The sequence below is a fragment of the Oncorhynchus gorbuscha genome, linkage group LG20 (assembly GCF_021184085.1).
Source record: "Oncorhynchus gorbuscha isolate QuinsamMale2020 ecotype Even-year linkage group LG20, OgorEven_v1.0, whole genome shotgun sequence".
In the NCBI taxonomy this organism is placed as follows: Eukaryota; Metazoa; Chordata; class Actinopteri; order Salmoniformes; family Salmonidae; genus Oncorhynchus; species Oncorhynchus gorbuscha.
In genome coordinates, this window is record NC_060192.1 from 33,958,095 (window position 1) to 33,976,969 (window position 18,875).

The window sequence follows — 18,875 nt, forward strand, 5'->3', positions numbered from 1 at the left end:
CACAACCCATCTTCCTCTCCTACATCTACCTACAACCCATCTCCCTCTCCTACATCTACCTACCTACAACCCATCTTCCTCTCCTACATCTACCTACCTACAACCCATCTTCCTCTCCTACATCTACCTACCTACCTACAACCCATCTCCCTCTCCTACATCTTCCTACCTACAACCCATCTTCCTCTCCTACATCTACCTACCTACAACCCATCTTCCTCTCCTACATCTACCTACCTACAACCCATCTCCCTCTCCTACATCTACCTACCCATCTTCCTCTCCTACATCTACCTACCCATCTTCCTCTCCTACATCTACCTACCCATCTTCCTCTCCTACATCTACCTACCCATCTTCCTCTCCTACATCTACCTACCCATCTTCCTCTCCTACATCTACCTACCCATCTTCCTCTCCTACATCTACCTACCCATCTTCCTCTCCTACATCTACCTACCCATCTTCCTCTCCTACATCTACCTACCCATCTTCCTCTCCTACATCTACCTACCCATCTCCCTCTCCTACATCTACCTACCCATCTTCCTCTCCTACATCTACCAACCCATCTTCCTCTCCTACATCTACCTACTGTATGTCTCCCTTTTTCTGCCAGTGGGTTGTTTTTATTTAATTGGATTTGACCACATGTTTTTTATGGGGCAAATGGACAAAGAGCATTTGATTTGCCTCAGCAACCTAGTAGGTATTTTAGCTGGTGACCTAGCCACTCCTCCCATTTACCTCAATTTAGATTACTTTTTAGGATTTGTGGGGAGCCTTGGGAGATTTGTGAGAGACTTGGGAGACTTAGTGTGTGTGTGTATGTGTGTGTGTGGGTGCATGTGCACGTGTGTGTGTGTGTGTTTGCGTGCGTGCGTGCGTGCAATACATTGTAATGTAGTCTGTGCACATAATTGCACAGACTACCACTCTATACACTGCCATCTCTATACACTACCATCTATACACACTACCATCTATACACACTACCATCTATACACACTGCCATCTCTATACACACTAACATCTATACACACTACCATCTATACACACTACCATCTATACACACTACCATCTATACACACTGCCATCTCTATACACACTACCATCTATACACACTACCATCTATACACACTGCCATCTCTATACACACTACCATCTATACACACTACCATCTATACACACTGCCATCTATACACACTACCATCTATACACACTACCATCTATACACAGTACCATCTATACACACTGCAATCTCTATACACACTACCATCTTTACACACTACCATCTATACACACTACCATCTATACACACTACCATCTATACACACTGCCATCTCTATACACACTAACATCTATACACACTACCATCTATACACACTACCATCTATACACACTACCATCTATACACACTGCCATCTCTATACACACTACCATCTATACACACTACCATCTATACACACTGCCATCTCTATACACACTACCATCTATACACACTACCATCTATACACACTACCATCTATACACACTGCCATCTATACACACTACCATCTATACACACTACCATCTATACACAGTACCATCTATACACACTGCAATCTCTATACACACTACCATCTTTACACACTACCATCTATACACACTACCATCTATACACACTACCATCTATACACACTGCCATCTATACACACTGCCATCTATACACACTGCCATCTCTATACACTACCATCTATACACACTACCATCTATACACACTACCATCTATACACACTACCATCTATACACACTGCCATCTATACACACTACCATCTATACACACTACCATCTATACACACTACCATCTATACACACTACCATCTCTACACACTACCATCTATACACACTACCATCTATACACACTACCATCTATACACACTACCATCTATACACTACCATCTATACACACTGCCATCTATACACACTAGCATCTATACACACTAGCATCTATACACACTACCATCTATACACACTACCATCTATACACACTACCATCTATACACACTACCATCTATACACACTGCCATCTATACACACTAGCATCTATACACACTACCATCTATACACACTACCATCTATACACACTACCATCTATACACACTACCATCTATACACACTACCATCTATACACACTACCATCTATACACACTACCATCTATACACACTACCATCTATACACTACCATCTATACACACTACCATCTATACACACTACCATCTATACACACTACCATCTATACACACTATCATCTATACACACTACCATCTATACACACTACCATCTATACACACTACCATCTATACACACTACCATCTATACACACTGCCATCTCTATACACACTACCATCTATACACACTACCATCTATACACACTGCCATCTATACACACTACCATCTATACACACTACCATCTATACACACTACCATCTATACACACTGCCATCTATACACACTACCATCTATACACACTACCATCTATACACAGTACCATCTATACACACTGCCATCTATACACACTACCATCTTTACACACTACCATCTATACACACTACCATCTATACACACTACCATCTATACACACTGCCATCTATACACACTGCCATCTATACACCACACTGCCATCTATACACACTCTATACCATCTCTATACACACTACCATCTATACACACTACCATCTATACACACTCTCTATACACACTACCATCTATACACACTACCATCTATACACACTACCATCTATACACACTACCATCTATACACACTACCATCTATACACACTACCATCTATACACACTACCATCTATACACACTACCATCTATACACTACCATCTATACACACTGCCATCTATACACACTAGCATCTATACACACTAGCATCTATACACACTACCATCTATACACACTACCATCTATACACACTACCATCTATACACACTACCATCTATACACACTGCCATCTATACACACTAGCATCTATACACACTAGCATCTATACACACTACCATCTATACACACTACCATCTATACACACTACCATCTATACACACTACCATCTATACACACTACCATCTATACACTACCATCTATACACACTACCATCTATACACACTACCATCTATACACACTACCATCTATACACACTACCATCTATACACACTACCATCTATACACACTACCATCTATACACACTACCATCTATACACACTGCCATCTATACACACTGCCATCTCTATACACTACCATCTATACACACTGCCATCTCTATACACTACCATCTATACACACTACCATCTATACACACTACCATCTATACACTACCATCTATATACACACTACCATCTATACACACTACCATCTATACACACTACCATCTATACACACTGCAATCTCTATACACACTGCCATCTCTATACACACTGCCATCTCTATACACACTCCCTAAATTTTATCAGCATATCGATTGCGCAACCAGGGGTGGTAAAACCTTGGATCATTGTTACTCTAACTTCCGCGACGCATATAAGGCCCTGCCCCGCCCCCCTTTCGGAAAAGCTGACCACGACTCCATTTTGCTGATCCCTGCCTACACGCAGAAATTAAAACAAGAGGCTCCCACGCTGAGGTCTGTCCAACGCTGGTCAGAACAAGCTGACTCTACACTCCAAGACTGCTTCCATCACGTGGACTGGGACATGTTTCGTATTGCGTCAGATGGAAATATTGACGAATACGCTGATTCGGTGTGCGAGTTCATTAGAACGTGCGTTGAAGATGTCGTTCCCATAGCAACGATAAAAACATTCCCAAACCAGAAACCGTGGATTGATGGCAGCATTCGCGTGAAACTGAAAGCGCGATCCACTGCTTTTAATCAGGGCAAGGTGACCGATAACATGGCCGAATACAAACAGTGTAACTATTCCCTCCGCAAGGCTATTAAACAAGCTAAGCGTCAGTACAGAGACAAAGTGGAATCTCAATTCAATGGCTCAGACACAAGAGGCACGTGGTAGGGTCTACAGTCAATCACGGACTACAAGAAGGAACCCAGCCCAGTCACGGACCAGGATGTCTTGCTCCCAGGCAGACTAAATAACTTTTTTGCCCGCTTTGAGGACAATACAGTGTCCCTGACACGGCCTGCAACGAAAACATGCGGTCTCTCCTTCACTGCAGCCGAGGTGAGTAAGACATTTAAATGTGTTAACCCTCGCAAGGCTGCAGGCCCAGACGGCATCCCCAGCCGCGCCCTCAGAGCATGCGCAGACCAGCTGGCCGGTGTGTTTACGGACATATTCAATCAATCCCTATACCAGTCTGCTGTTCCCACATGCTTCAAGAGGGCCACCATTGTTCCTGTTCCCAAGAAAGCTAAGGTAACTGAGCTAAACGACTACCGCCCGTAGCACTCACTTCCGTCATCATGAAGTGCTTTGAGAGACTAGTCAAGGACCATATCACCTCCACCCTACCTGACACCCTAGACCCACTCCAATTTGCTTACCGCCCAAATAGGTCCACAGACGATGCAATCTCAACCACACTGCACACTGCCCTAACCCACCTGGACAAAAGGAATACCTATGTGAGAATGCTGTTCATCGACTACAGCTCGGCATTCAACACCATAGTACCCTCCAAGCTCGTCATCAAGCTCGAGACCCTGGGCCTCGACCCCGCCCTGTGCAACTGGGTACTGGACTTCCTGACGGGCCGCCACCAGGTGGTGAGGGTAGGCAACAACATCTCCTCCCCGCTGATCCTCAACACGGGGGCCCCACAAGGGTGCGTTCTGAGCCCTCTCCTGTACTCCCTGTTCACCCACGACTGCGTGGCCACGCACGCCTCCAACTCAATCATCAAGTTTGCGGACGACACAACAGTGGTAGGCTTGATTACCAACAATGACGAGACGGCCTACAGGGAGGAGATGAGGGCCCTCGGAGTGTGGTGTCAGGAAAATAACCTCACACTCAACGTCAACAAAACTAAGGAGATGATTGTGGACTTCAGGAAACAGCAGAGGGTACTCCCCCCTATCCACATCGATGGAACAGTAGTGGAGAGGGTAGCTAGTTTTAAGTTCCTCGGCATACACATCACAGACAAACTGAATTGGTCCACTCACACTGACAGCGTCGTGAAGAAGGCGCAGCAGCACCTATTTAACCTCAGGAGGCTGAAGAAATTCGGCTTGTCACCAAAAGCACTCACAAACTTCTACAGATGCACAATCGAGAGCATCCTGGCGGGCTGTATCACCGCCTGGTACGGCAACTGCTCCGCCCTCAACCGTAAGGCTCTCCAGAGGGTAGTGAGGACTGCACAACGCATCACCGGGGGCAAACTACCTGCCCTCCAGGACACCTACACCACCCGTTGTTACAGGAAGGCCATAAAGATCATCAAGGACATCAACCACCCGAACCACTGCCTGTTCACCCCGCTATCATCCAGAAGGCGAAGTCAGTACAGGTGCATCAAAGCTGGGACCGAGAGACTGAAAAACAGCTTCTATCTCAAGGCCATCAGACTGTTAAACAGCCACCACTAACATTGAGTGGCTGCTGCCAACACACTGTCATTGACACTGACCCAACTCCAGCCATTTTAATAATGGGAATTGATGGGAAATGATGTAAATATATCACTAGCCACTTTAAACAATGCTACCTTATATAATGTTACTTACATTTACATTTACATTTAAGTCATTTAGCAGATGCTCTTATCCAGAGCGACTTACAAATTGGTGCGTTCACCTTATGACTTACCCTACATTATTCATCTCATATGCATATGTATATACTGTACTCTACATCATCGACTGCATCCTTATGTAATACATGTATCACTAGCCACTTTAACTATGCCACTTTGTTTACTTTGTCTACACACTCATCTCATATGTATATACTGTACTCGATACCATCTACTGTATGCTGCTCTGTACCATCACTCATTCATATATCCTTATGTACATATTCCTTATCCCCTTACACTGTGTATAAGACAGTATTTTTGGAATTGTTAGTTAGATTACTTGTTGGTTATCACTGCATTGTCGGAACTAGAAGCACAAGCATTTTGCTACACTCGAATTAACATCTGATAACCATGTGTATGTGACAAATAAAATTGGATTTGGATTTGATTTGCCATCTATACACACTACCATCTATACACACTGCCATATATACACACTACCATCTATACACACTACCATCTATACACACTACCATCTATACACACTACCATCTATACACACTGCCATCTATACACACTGCCATCTATACACACTGCCATCTATACACACTGCCATCTCTATACACACTACCATCTATACACACTGCCATATATACACACTACCATCTATACACACTACCATCTATACACACTACCATCTATACACACTGCCATCTATACACACTGCCATCTATACACACTACCATCTATACACACTGCCATCTCTACACACTGCCATCTCTATACACACTACCATCTATACACACTACCATCTATACACACTACCATCTATACACACTGCCATCTATACACACTGCCATCTATACACACTACCATCTATACACACTGCCATCTATACACACTGCCATCTATACACACTGCCATCTATACACACTACCATCTATACACACTACCATCTATACACACTACCATCTATACACACTACCATCTATACACACTACCATCTATACACACTACCATCTATACACACTGCCATCTCTATACACACTACCATCTATACACACTACCATCTATACACACTACCATCTATACACACTACCATCTATACACACTGCCATCTATACACACTACCATCTATACACACTGCCATCTATACACACTGCCATCTCTATACACACTACCATCTATACACACTACCATCTATACACACTACCATCTATACACACTACCATCTATACACACTGCCATCTATACACACTACCATCTATACACACTGCCATCTATACACACTGCCATCTATACACACTACCATCTATACACACTGCCATCTCTATACACACTACCATCTATACACACTACCATCTATACACACTGCCATCTATACACACTACCATCTATACACACTGCCATCTCTATACACACTACCATCTATACACACTACCATCTATACACACTACCATCTATACACACTACCATCTATACACACTGCCATCTATACACACTACCATCTATACACACTACCATCTATACACACTGCCATCTATACACACTGCCATCTATACACACTGCCATCTATACACACTACCATCTATACACACTCTATACACATCCATCTATACACACTACCATCTATACACACTACCATCTATACACACTACCATCTATACACACTACCATCTATACACACTGCCATCTCTATACACACTACCATCTATACACACTACCATCTATACACACTACCATCTATACACACTACCATCTATACACACTGCCATCTATACACACTACCATCTATACACACTGCCATCTATACACACTGCCATCTCTATACACACTACCATCTATACACACTACCATCTATACACACTACCATCTATACACACTGCCATCTATACACACTACCATCTATACACACTGCCATCTATACACACTGCCATCTATACACACTACCATCTATACACACTGCCATCTCTATACACACTACCATCTATACACACTACCATCTATACACACTGCCATCTATACACACTACCATCTATACACACTGCCATCTCTATACACACTACCATCTATACACACTACCATCTATACACACTACCATCTATACACACTACCATCTATACACACTGCCATCTATACACACTACCATCTATACACACTACCATCTATACACACTGCCATCTATACACACTGCCATCTATACACACTGCCATCTATACACACTACCATCTATACACACTACCATCTATACACACTACCATCTATACACTACCATCTATACACACTGCCATCTCTATCGAGTTCATTCAAATCAGTTTTTAATCACATTATCCATACATATATCAATTTGTCTTGTATCAGTGAGAAGGGGAGAGGGTGACCGCCGGACATTGAGAAGGAACAGAAAGAGAAAAATGTGAGAAAAGAGATGAGAGTGAGAGGGAAAGGGCAACGATAGTCAGAAATGTTTGGGAGACACAGCAAGAGACGCTACAGAGATAGAGTGTAGGAGGACGAGGACGGGGCTTCTGAACGGCATGACAATCTAATGTCACCCTGAAAAACATCCCTTTGGCTTTCAACCACCCGACACTATGAATAATAAATAGGTGCCTTATTCAGCCTCAAAAGACAGGGACAATCCTCCCAGCTGGCTGTTAAATGGAGGGCAGATCCCTCATTATGAAAAGACAGGGACAATCCTCCCAGCTGGCTGTTAAATGGAGGGCAGATCCCTCATTATGAAAAGACAGGGACAATCCTCCCAGCTGGCTGTTAAATGGAGGGCAGATCCCTCATTATGAAAAGACAGGGACAATCCTCCCAGCTGGCTGTTAAATGGAGGGCAGATCCCTCATTATGAAAAGACAGGGACAATCCTCCCAGCTGGCTGTTAAATGGAGGGCAGATCCCTCATTATGAAAAGACAGGGACAATCCTCCCAGCTGGCTGTTAAATGGAGGGCAGATCCCTCATTATGAAAAGACAGGGACAATCCTCCCAGCTGGCTGTTAAATGGAGGGCAGATCCTCATTATGAAAAGACAGGGACAATCCTCCCAGCTGGCTGTTAAATGGAGGGCAGATCCCTCATTATGAAACGGGAGGGAAATATAACATCTGTGAATCAGAATCCTAAAATATCCTCTAGGATTAAAAGGCCCATGTTAAGACTGACCCCCTCCCTCCCTCCCTCCCTCCCTCCCTCCCTCCCTCCCTCCCTCCCTCCCTCCCTCCCTCCCTCCCCTCGTTCCCTCCCTCCCTCGTTCCTCCCTCCCTCGTTCCCCTCCCTCCCTCGTTCCTCCCTCGTTCCTCCCTGCCTCCCTGCCTCCCTCCCTCCCACCCTGCCTCCCTCCCTGCCTCCCTGCCTCCCTCCCTCCCACTCCCTCCCTCCCTCCCTCCCTCCCCTCCCTCCCTCCCTCCCTCCCTCCCACTCCCTCCCTCCCTCCCTCCCTCCCTCCCCTCCCTCCCTCCCTCCCTCCCTCCCTCCCCCTCCCTCCCTCATTCCCTCCCTGCCTCCCTGCCTCCCTCCCTCCCTCCCTCACAGAGACAGAGGGAGCAGTTCTTATGACAGATTCTAAGCTTGATTCATTGTCTCTTTAAACTGTGACATGGAGACCCAAATGAACCAATCAAATAACTAAATTACACAAAATGTGTATGAAGACAGAGAGAACAGAATGCATTCCCACACTGTCTCAACACTGCTTTATATCCTACTGAGCCTGGCTGTAAATGTAAACGGCTTACAATCACGCAGTCGAGGAAACATTTACCCTCAGATTAAATTCAAAGGATGACTTTTCATGGTGTGACTGCCACACCATGTTAAATTGAATGGTGTTTTGTTTTGCTCACCTAGACCCCCATAACGATGACCCTTCCTCCCAGACATCCGGCTGAGAAATCTGCTCTCTTATCCCTCATCCTGGATGCTCGGGTTGGTTTGATCCAGATACCTGAAGCACAGGGGTCAGGGGGTAAAGGTCAGGGAGGATACTGCTGGTCTTACATACTGTAATACAAACATTACAATCCCTGTTCTAAGCATTATGAATTGCATCAAATACAAGACTATATACTACAAACTGTAGGCCCTCCCTCCCTCCCTCTTCTTTTCTCCATGCCGTTTCTCATGCTTTACCCCCTTTCAATCTCTCCCTCCTCCTTCATGCTCTCTCTCTCCTCTCTTCTTTCCTCCAAGCCATTTCTCATACTTTACCCCCTAACAATCTCTCCCTCCTCTCTCTCTCTCTCTCTCTCTCTCTCTCTCTCTCTCTCTCTCTCTCTCTCTCTCTCTCTCTCTCTCTCTCTCTCTCTCTCTCTCTCTCTCTCTCTCTCTCTCTCTCTCTCTCTCTCTCTCTCTCTCTCTCTCTCTCTCTCTCTCTCCTCTCTCTCTCCCTCCCCTCCCTCCCCCCTCTCGCTCCCTCTCTCTCCCTCTCTCTCCCTCAGGTAAATAGATGGAGACTGACCGTGCAGTACATAAGGAGGCTGCCTGTGCTCAGCTTCACAGAGCTCTATGACTCACAAAGCACAATGAGGCCGTCCCAGGTGCACTCTTCTCTGGCTGCTTTGTCTGTGTGGCGAGATGTCTGCCCTACATTTTCAACATTTGAGACAGACATCCCCACATAATCCTCCCTTTCTCTCCTCCTGCACTGCAAAGTGTGTCTACTAAAAACCTGACTTCAAGCGCCGCTTTTCCTCTCCATGGAAACAGGGACAGAAAAATAAGGACCTGGTTGAAATCAGCTTAATAAATAATATGAGTCTCCCCTACTCACCCCCTTCCCCTTCCCTCCTCATTACTCACTGTAACCCTCTGGCATTGTGCCTGTCCTCTGTTATGCTCTCACCGCATACTGATTCTCTGTTAAACTCAAAAGATCAGAAATCATCTCAAAATGTGAACAGGTGTCAAAGTGAGCTGCTCACTAGAGGTCAGGCTTGGGGTCAATTTCATTTGAATTCCAATTCCACATTTCCATAAGAAAATTGGAATTTCAGTGTACTTCCTGAAATGTCTGGAATTGAAATGGAATTGATAGCAACCTTGCTGGGGATCTATCTGATGCTGTGCTGAAAAGTAATGTTACTGATCAGGAGAACAGCATCTTCCCATGTCAGTCCAGTCCCGTCCCGTCTAGTCAGAGAGAGGACAACACAGTTCGGGTAGAGGAGAGTCCATTTACCTCATCCGCTGGTTTGGAGTCACAGCAGCAAAGACTCGGGCGTCAGGCAACTCCTGAACATTCCCTGATAGGACAGGGGCTCACGGATGGAGCCGGGAGCAAAATCAACACCTCTGTATGTGAGAGATCAACACCACTGTATGTGAGAGATCAACACCACTGTATGTGAGAGATCAACACCACTGTATGTGAGAGATCAACACCACTGTATGTGAGAGATCAACACCATGTGAGAGATCTGTATGTGAGAGATCAACACCACTGTATGTGAGAGATCAACACCACTGTATGTGAGAGATCAACACCACTGTATGTGAGAGATCAACACCACTGTATGTGAGAGATCAACACCACTGTATGTGAGAGATCAACACTGTATGTGAGAGATCAACACCACTGTATGTGAGAGATCAACACCACTGTATGTGAGAGATCAACACCACTGTATGTGAGAGATCAACACCACTGTATGTGAGAACACCACTGATCAACAACACCACTGTACAACACCACTGTATGTGAGAGATCAACACCTCTGATCAACACCACTGTATGTGAGAGATCAACACCACTGTATGTGAGAGATCAACACCACTGTATGTGAGAGATCAACACCACTGTATGTGAGTGATCAACACCACTGTATGTGAGATCAACACCACTGTATGTGAGAGTATCAACACCACTGTATGTGAGAGATCAACACCACTGTATGTGAGTGATCAACACCACTGTATGTGAGAGATCAACACCACTGTATGTGAGAGATCAACACCACTGTATGTGAGAGATCAACAACTCTGTATGTGAGAGATCAACACCACTGTATGTGAGAGATCAACAACTCTGTATGTGAGAGATCAACACCTCTGTATGTGAGAGATCAACACCACTGTATGTGAGAGATCAACACCTCTGTATGTGAGAGATCAACACCTCTGTATGTGACAAATCAACACCTCTGTATGTGAGAGATCAAGAACTCTGTATGTGAGAGATCAACACCTCTGTATGTGAGAGATCAACACCACTGTATGTGAGAGATCAACACCACTGTATGTGAGAGATCAACACCACTGTATGTGAGAGATCAACACCTCTGTATGTGAGAGATCAACACCACTGTATGTGAGATCAACACCACTGTATGTGAGAGATCAACACCACTGTATGTGATCAACACCACTGTATGTGAGAGATCAACACCACTGTATGTGAGTGATCAACACCACTGTATGTGATCAACACTCTGTATGTGAGAGATCAACACCACTGATGTGAGAGATCAACAACTCTGTATGTGAGAGATCAACACCACTCTCTGTATGTGAGAGATCAACACCTCTGTATGTGAGAGATCAACACCACTGTATGTGAGAGATCAACACCACTGTATGTGAGAGATCAACACCTCTGTATGTGAGAGATCAACACCACTGTATGTGAGAGATCAACACCTCTGTATGTGAGAGATCAACACCACTGTATGTGAGAGATCAACACCTCTGTATGTGAGAGATCAACACCTCTGTATGTGAGAGATCAACACCACTGTATGTGAGAGATCAACATGTGAGAGATCAACACCTCTCTATCTGTAGAGATCAACACCTCTGTGAGAGATCAACACATCTGTATGTGAGAGATCAACACCTCTGTATGTGAGTGATCAACAACTCTGTATGTGAGAACAACTCTGTATGTGAGAGATCAACACCTCTGTATGTGAGAGATCAACACCACTATATGTGAGAGATCAACACATCTGTATGTGAGTGATCAACAACTCTGTAAGTGAGTGATCAACAACTCTGTATGTGAGAGATCAACACTCTGTATGTGAGTGATCAACAACTCTGTATGTGAGAGATCAACAACTCTGTATGTGAGAGATCAACACCTCTGTATGTAAGAGATCAACACCACTATATGATCAACACCTCTGTATGTGAGAGATCAACACCACCTCTGTATGTGAGAGATCAACACCTCTGTATGTGAGAGATCAACACCTCTGTATGTGAGAGATCAACACCACTGTATGTGAGAGATCAACACATCTCTGTATGTGAGATCAACACCTCTGTATGTGAGAGATCAACACCACTGTATGTGAGAGATCAACACCACTGTATGTGAGAGATCAACACATCTGATCAACACCACTCTGTATGTGAGAGATCAACACCTCTGTATGTGAGAGATCAACACCACTGTATGTGAGAGATCAACACCTGTATGTGAGAGATCTGTATGTGAGAGATCAACACCTCTGTATGTGAGAGATCAACACCTCTGTATGTGAGAGATCAACACCACTGTATGTGAGAGATCAACACCTCTGTATGTGAGATCAACTCTGTATGTGAGAGATCAACACCACTGTATGTGAGAGATCAACACCACTGTATGTGAGATCAACACCACTGTATGCGAGATCAACGCCACTGTATGTGAGAGATCAACACCACTGTATGTGAGAGTGAGAGATCAACACCACTGTATGTGAGAGATCAACACCACTGTATGTGAGAGATCAACACCACTGTATGTGAGAGATCAACAACTCTGTATGTGAGAGATCAACACCACTGTATGTGAGAGATCAACACCACTGTATGTCAACACCACTGTATGTGAGAGATCAACACCACTGTATGTGAGAGATCAACACCACTGTATGTGAGAGATCAACACCACTGTATGTGAGAGATCAACACCTCTGTATGTGAGAGATCAACAACTCTGTATGTGAGAGATCAACACCTCTGTATGTGAGAGATCAACACCACTGTATGTGAGAGATCAACACCTCTGTATGTGAGAGATCAACACCTCTGTATGTGAGATCAACACCACTGTATGTGAGAGATCAACAACTCTGTATGTGAGAGATCAACACCTCTGTAGAGTGATCAACAACTCTGTAAGTGAGTGATCAACAACTCTGTATGTGAGTGATCAACAACTCTGTATGTGAGAGATCAACAACTCTGTATGTGAGAGATCAACACCTCTGTATGTGAGAGATCAACACCTCTGTATGTGAGAGATCAACACCTCTGTATGTGAGAGATCAACACCTCTGTATGTGAGAGATCAACACCACTATATGTGAGAGATCAACACATCTGTATGTGAGAGATCATCACATCTGTATGTGAGAGATCAACACCTCTGTATGTGAGAGATCAACACCTCTGTATGTGAGAGATCAACACCTCTGTATGTGAGAGATCAACACCTCTGTATGTGAGAGATCAACACCTCTGTATGTGAGAGATAAACACCCAGGGGTAAAAATAAGCCGATACGGTCCGGTTCGGCGTCCCGGCAAAATAAATAGTGTGGGTATGCTGTACCAGTTAAACATGACATCACAATAATTAAACGAAATGTCAAGAAAATGATGCAATGTGGTTGACGAGAACCACTGACATTTTCCGAAGACACAGATGAGTGGCAGACACCGAGATGCGAGCGGGCAGCAGTGGACTAATGACAATGGCCAAATGTCATTCCACTTTGTGGTGTTTTGTGTAACAGAGGCCTTTTGCCATTCACCTCTGTTAGAAGGAAGAAAATACAGTGCCTTCAACCCCGTTGTTATGGCAAGCCTACATACGTTATGGCAAGCCTACATATGTTATGGCAAGCCTACATACGTTATGGCAAGCCTACATACGTTATGGCAAGCCTACATACGTTATGGCAAGCCTACATACGTTATGTTATGCAAGCCTACATATGTTATGTTATGGCAAGCCTAAATATGTTATGGCAAGCCTACATATGTTATGGCAAGCCTACATATGTTATGGAAAGCCTACATATGTTATGGAAAGCCTACATACGTTCAGGAGTAAAAATGGCTTTAACAGGTCACATAATAAATGACATGGGCTCATGTACTAGTGTTTAACATGATTGTTGAATGACTTCCTCATCCCCAAACAGACAATTATCTGTTAGGTCCCTCAGTCACGCAATGAATTTCAAACACAGATTCAACCAAAGATCTGGGAGGTTTTCCAATGCCTTGCAAAGATGGGCACCTATTGGTAGATCAGTAAAAATAAAAAATGTATTAAAAAGGCAGACATTGAATATTCCTTTGAGCATGATGAAGTTATTAATTACACTTTGGATGGTGTATCAATACACCCAGTTAAACCAATGACCTTTTTAAAAGGTCTTACTCACATCGGCTACAGAGAACATGATCATACATTCGTCCGGAACCAGCTGGTGCTCTCATGTATGCTTCAGTGTTGCTTGCCTCGAAGCAAGCATGCAAGGAATTTAACCTGGTAGGCTCGTGTCACTGGGCAGCTCACGGCTGCTTTTCCTTTTGTAGTCTGTAATGGTTTGCAGCCCTGCCACATCCGACGAGTGTCAGAGCTGGTGTAGTACGATTCAATCTTGGTCCTGTATTGATGCTTTGCGTGAGAGCATAGCAGGATTTCTTATAAGCGTCCGGATTAGTGTCCAGCTGTTTGAAAGCGGTAGTTCTAGCCTTTTGCTCAGTGTGGATGTTGCCTGTAATCCATGGGTTCTGGTTGGGATATGTACGTACGGTCACTGTGGGGACGACGTCATCGATGCACTTATTGAGACTGGTCCGGGAGCAGCAGTATATCCTTCGCGTCAGATTCATTAAAGAAACAATCGTTGTCCAGTTGGAGGTGAGTAATAACTGTTCTGATATCCAGAAGCACTTTTCAGTCATGAGAGACAGTCGCAGAAACATTATGAACAAAATAAGTTACAAACAATGCAAAAATAGCACAATTGGTTAGAAGCCTGTAAAACGGCAGCCATTGCTGTTTCAGGGAGATACTGAGGTACGGAGGGTAGGACTAAAGGATGAGGTTAGAAAACAAGAGACAGAGAACAGGACACGTTGAGAAGAGGGGAATGGAGGAAGATGAATATTGAGAGAGGGAGAGATTTAGGTGTGAACCACACGTTCGCTCACACGCACCCACCAACCCAAAAGGCTGTACAAGGTTATTGAAGAGGACACACAGAGCAATTTCTGCCCCAGAGGGGGGAGAAGCGGCGAGGCTCACTAACTGATAAGCTTATTGGAACAGATAGGCTTTTCAAACACACGGCAAATGGAGGAGAGATATACATGTAAAAATAGAGATGGAAATAAAGTTAAGCAGTTTAACAGAAATGCCCAATTTTACCTTTCCATTCTTCCCTGCAATCTGCAGATACTGTATATTGGCTGACATTGGTTGCCATGGTCGTTTATTCTAGAACACAGTGTTTTTGTGCTCAGGGCTCTCTTAAAAGAGGCTTATATCTCTGCGTACAGCTGTGATCTACAGCATGATAGCTGCAGCACAGAGGCCAAGGACAGACAGACGGGTTCTGTTTAAAAGGTAGTCACACAGTGATGGTTTGAGGTTCTTAATTCAGTCAGTCACAGGCAGCTTGTTGGTTTGCCAAGCTTTACCCCTGTCACTATAGCTTTGTTTCTGGTTTGTTTTTGCCTTCATATATATATATATATATATATATATATATATATATATATATATATACAGTGCCTATATATTATATATATACAGTGGGGTAAAAAAGTATTTAGTCAGCCACCAATTGTGCAAGTTCTCCCACTTAAAAAGATGAGAGAGGCCTGTAATTTTCATCATAGGTACACTTCAACTATTACAGACAAAATGAGGGAAAAATATCCAGAAAATCACATTGTAGGATTTTTTATGAATTTATTTGCAAATTATGGTGGAAAATAAGTATTACACAGACAGACAGACAGACAGACAGACAGACAGACAGACAGACAGACAGACAGACAGACAGACAGACAGACAGACAGACAGACAGACAGACAGACAGACAGACAGACAGACAGACAGACAGACAGACAGACAGACAGACAGACAGACAGACAGACAGACAGACAGACAGACAGACAGACAGACAGACACAGAGACACACGCACGGACGGACGCACGGACACACGGATGGACGGACGACACACAGAGACTCACAGAGACACACACACACAGACACACAAAGACACACAGAGACTCACAGACACACACACACACACACACACACAGAAACACACACAGAGACACAAAGACACACAGAGACTCACAGAGACACACACACACACACAGAGACACACACAGAGACACAAAGACACAGAGAGAGACACACGGACGGGACGACGCACGACGGATGGACGCACATAGACACACAAAGACACACAGAGACACACACAGACACAAAGACACACAGAGAGAGACACACGGATGGATGGACGCACAGATGGACGGACGCACACAGCCACACACACACACACAGAGAGAGACACACACAGACATGCTTCAATAGGGACCTTTTCCACTGGCTGCAGGTCCAACAGCAGAGAGACTGACAGGCTGTATAATCTTTACGATACACACTGTCATCCAGGCTCCAAGTGTAATACTCAACACACTCACACGCAAGGATGTACATGCATGTGGGTGCACACACACACACACTTTGTGTTGACTGACAGGGGGCCAGGCAGAGAACAGTGCCCAGCTGAAGTAGAGAAGCTGTGCGTTTATTTAAAGCCCAGAATCTATCCTACCTCTCTTCACACACTGCCTCTGACTCCAATCACTTCGCTCAATAACCCACAGGCTACCTACCTCTCCCACCCACTCACCGAGGACCCCCCCCCCCATATTATCACATGTCTAATTATCTCCTGCCTGCTGTCTGGCCTTACCACATGTGTAAAATATATTAAATAATTAAATAAGATGATTTAAAATTAATTAAGCTGTAAAATAGATGTGTGTGTGTTTTGTGTGATGTGTGTGTGTGTAGATGTGTGTGTTTAGTAGATGTGTGTGTGTGTAGTAGATGTGTGTCTGTTTAGTAGATGTGTGTGTGTGTGTAGATGTGTGTGTGTGTGTGTAGATGTGTGTGTGTGATGTGTGTGTGATTAGTAGATGTGTGTGTGTGTGTGTGTGTGTGTGTGTGTGTGTAGATGTGTGTGTATGTGTGTGTGTGTGTGTGTGTGTGTGTGTGTGTGTGTGTGTGTGTGTGTGTGTGTGTGTGTGTGTGTGTGTGTGTGATGTGTGTGTGTGTGTGTGTGTGTGTAGATGTGTGTGTGTGTAGATGTGTGTGTGTAGATGTGTGTGTAGATGTGTGTGTGTGTAGATGTGTGTGTTGTGTGTGTGTGTGTGTAGTTGTGTGTGTGTGTGTGTGTGTGTAGAGTAGATGTGTGTGTAGATGTGTGTGTGAGAGTAGATGTGTGTGTGTGTGTGTGTGATGTGTGTGTGTAGGTGTGTGTGTTGATGTGTGTGTAGATGTGTGTGTGTGTGTGTGTGTAGATGTGTGTGTTGTGTGTGTGTGTAGATGTGTGTGTGTGTTGTGTGTGTGTGTAGATGTGTGTGTGTGTGTGTAGTGTGATAGTGTGTGTGTGTGTAGATGTGTGTGTGTGTGTAGATGTGTATGTAGTGGTGTGTGTGTGTGTGTAGTAGATGTGTGTGTAGTGTGTGTGTGTGTGTGATGTGTGTGTGTGTGTGTGTGTGTGTGTGTGTGTGTGTGTGTGTGTGTGTGTGTGTGTGTGTGTGATGTGTGTAGATGTGTGTGTGTAGATGTGTGTGTGTGTGTGTGTAGATGTGTGTGTGTGTGTGTGTGTGTGTGTGTGTGTGTGTGTGTGTGTGTGTGTGTGTGTGTGTGTGTGTGTGTGTGTGTGTGTGTGTGTGTAGATGTGTGTGTGTGTGTGTGTGTGTGTGTGATGTGTGTGTGTGTGTGTCTAGTGTGTGTGTGTGTGTGTGTCTAGATGTGTGTGTGTGTGTGTGTGTGTGTGTGTGTGTGTGTGTGTAGTGTGTGTGTGTGTGTGTGTGTGTGTGTGTGTGTGTGTGTGTGTGTGTGATGTGTGTGTGTGTGTG